Source organism: Trichechus manatus, unplaced genomic scaffold (assembly GCF_000243295.1).
Source record: "Trichechus manatus latirostris isolate Lorelei unplaced genomic scaffold, TriManLat1.0 scaffold00134, whole genome shotgun sequence".
Lineage (NCBI taxonomy): Eukaryota > Metazoa > Chordata > Mammalia > Sirenia > Trichechidae > Trichechus > Trichechus manatus.
Genome location: NW_004444070.1, coordinates 2,746,106 through 2,748,636, shown reverse-complemented (window position 1 = coordinate 2,748,636; position 2,531 = coordinate 2,746,106). Strand labels below are relative to the sequence as shown.

At 49.0% G+C, this 2,531-nt stretch overlaps 1 non-coding gene across 1 annotated transcript; it reads right to left on the bottom strand.

The window, feature by feature from the left end:
* Positions 1-292: 292 nt before the first annotated feature.
* Positions 293-363, bottom strand: TRNAG-UCC (transfer RNA glycine (anticodon UCC)). The gene has a single exon. It is a non-coding gene; the product is annotated as a tRNA-Gly (tRNA).
* Positions 364-2,531: the final 2,168 nt, after the last annotated feature.

Sequence of the window (2,531 nt, the reverse complement as noted above, 5' to 3'; positions counted from 1 at the left end):
AGATAGCCCTTTGTGAAACAGTGTTGTCTTATTAGTTGGGTTGAGTCGGCTCCAACTCATGGCGACCTCATGCACAATGGAACAAAATGCTGCCCATTCCTGCATCATCCCCATGACTGGTTGTGGATCCGACTGTTGTGATACATAGGGTTGTCGCTGGCTGACTTTCAGAAGTAGATCTCCAGGCCTTTGTTCCTAGTCTGTCTTAGTCTGGAAGCTCCACTGAAAACTGTTCAGCATCACAGCAACATGCAAGCCTCCATTGACAGATGAGTGGCGGCTGAGCATGAGGTGCATTGGCCAGGAATTGAACCTGGGTCTCCCGCATGGAGGGCGAGAATTCTACCACTGAACCACCAATGCCTCGTCTGTGGAGCAATGTTGTTGTGTGTTGTCGAGCCAATTCCAACTCAGAGTGACCCCACGGGACACAGAGTAGAACTGCCCGCTGGGGCTTCCGAGACTGTAATCTGTACGGAAGCAGACTGCCACTTCTTTCTTCCGTAGAGCCGCTGGTGGGTTCCAACTGTGGACCTTTCGGTTAATAGCGGAGCGCTTAAATATTGTGCCACCAGGGCTTACCCCTCAAAATCTCAAGGTGTTGTTCTTTTAAAAGCAGTTCCATTTCCAGATCATTTCAAACTCACGATGCTCTTGGAGAGTTTCCCGGTCCAGGATCTCTCAAAGACGCAGAGAGATCCTGGAGGATCTGAATGTGTTTGACTTTCCTCCAACCAGCACCTCCCAAACAACTTGGACAGTAGCTCTTAACCACTGCGCCACCAGGGCTCCACCTTGTGACGAGATCTCAGTTAATCTGAGTAAAAGGGGGAGGGCAGGATTCCATCAATCATGTTGAGACTAGCCAATGGCTGATCTTCTATTCGCCTTCTCTGCATAAGCCTCATTGTAACTAGCCTACTCCAAGCCTTTTGCTTTTTGCAGTCAGAACGGTCTCCCTACGGGCATACAGAATAACCGCTCAGAATCAACTTTGTTTCAATTTCTTTGAGTGTTGATTATTTTTAAAAAAAACCGTAGGGGAACGTATTGGAAGGCGGATTGTGATTTCCGAGTCCTGGGGTGGGGCTGGAGAGTCCACATTTCTGACAAGCTCTCAGGGGGAGCTGACGCTGTGGTCAATGGACACTCAGTAGAAAGGGACAGAGCCCACCCACAGAGACTGCTCCTTCTATCTTCTGGGGCTCTGTCCCTGTGAGCCTCTCCTGGAGGACGCCAAACTTCTGGGTTTTAGTTAATTTTATCTGGATTCCTACCAGGTCAATGGTTTTAAGTCAACCCTAGTAGGATACTGGAGGAGGCCTGGTGGTGCAGTGGTTAAGGGCTCAGAAGCTTGCTTTGAATCTACCAGCCGCTCCTTGGAAACCCTATGGGGCAGTTCTACTCTGTCTACAGGATTGCTATGGGTCAGAATCAACTTGACTACAACGGGTTTCGTATTTCAGTTGGATGGATATACTAGGAGCCCTAGTACATTTTGAATATTGAATATACTGTGGACTGCCAAAAGAACGAACAAATCTGTTTTGGCAGAAGTACAACCAAAATGCTCCCGAGGAGGCAGGATGGCGAGATTACGTCTTGCGTACTTTGGACATGTTGTTAGGAGGGATCAGTCCCTGGAAAAGGACATCATGCTTGGTAAAGCACAGGGTCAGCAAAAAAGAGGAAGACCCTTAACGAGATGGATTGACACAGTGGCTGCAACCACAGGCTCAAGCATAACAACAATTGTGAGGATGGCGCAGGACCGGGCAGAGTTAAGTTCTGCGGTGCATAGGGTCGCTATGAGGCGGAACGGACTTGACAGCACCTAGCTACAACAATTAGGGCCCTGGGCACAGTGGTTAAAGTGCTTGGCTGCTAGCGAAAAGGTCTGCTTGGAACGCACCAGCTGCTCTGAGGGAGAAAGACTACAGCCTGGAAACCCCACGGGGCAGTTCTAGTCTGTCGTCTAGGGCCGTCATGAGGCTGGATCGCCTTGACAGCAATGGTTTGGTGTTTGGGTTCTTCCCTCCCCACCCCCGAATCATATTCTTCCAATAAAGATGCATTTTGGAAAGACTGTTCTGCAGCAGATAAGAAAAGAGCTTGGCGGGGTTTCCTCAGCCAGGACGAGACAGCAATGGTGCTGTGAGGAGCAGAGGGCCATGAGACAGTCTGCCCATCAGAGCAGAAGCCCCTCCCTGCAGTGTGGCACTCTTTTTTTTTTTTTTTTCTAATTTTATTGGTGTACTTTAAGTGAAAGTTTACAATTCAAGTTAGTCTCTCATACAAAAATTTATACACACTTTGTTACATGACCCTAATTGTTCTCCCCATACTGTGACAGCACACTCTTCCTTTCCACCCAACTCCTCACATGCATTCAACCAGCTCCTGACCTTCTCCGCCTTCCCCTCTCACCTCCGGACAGAAGCTGCCCCTTTGGTCTCTTGTATCTACTTGAGCTAAGAGGCACACTCCTCACGAGTATCACTTTATGTCCCACAGTCCAGTCCAATCCCTGT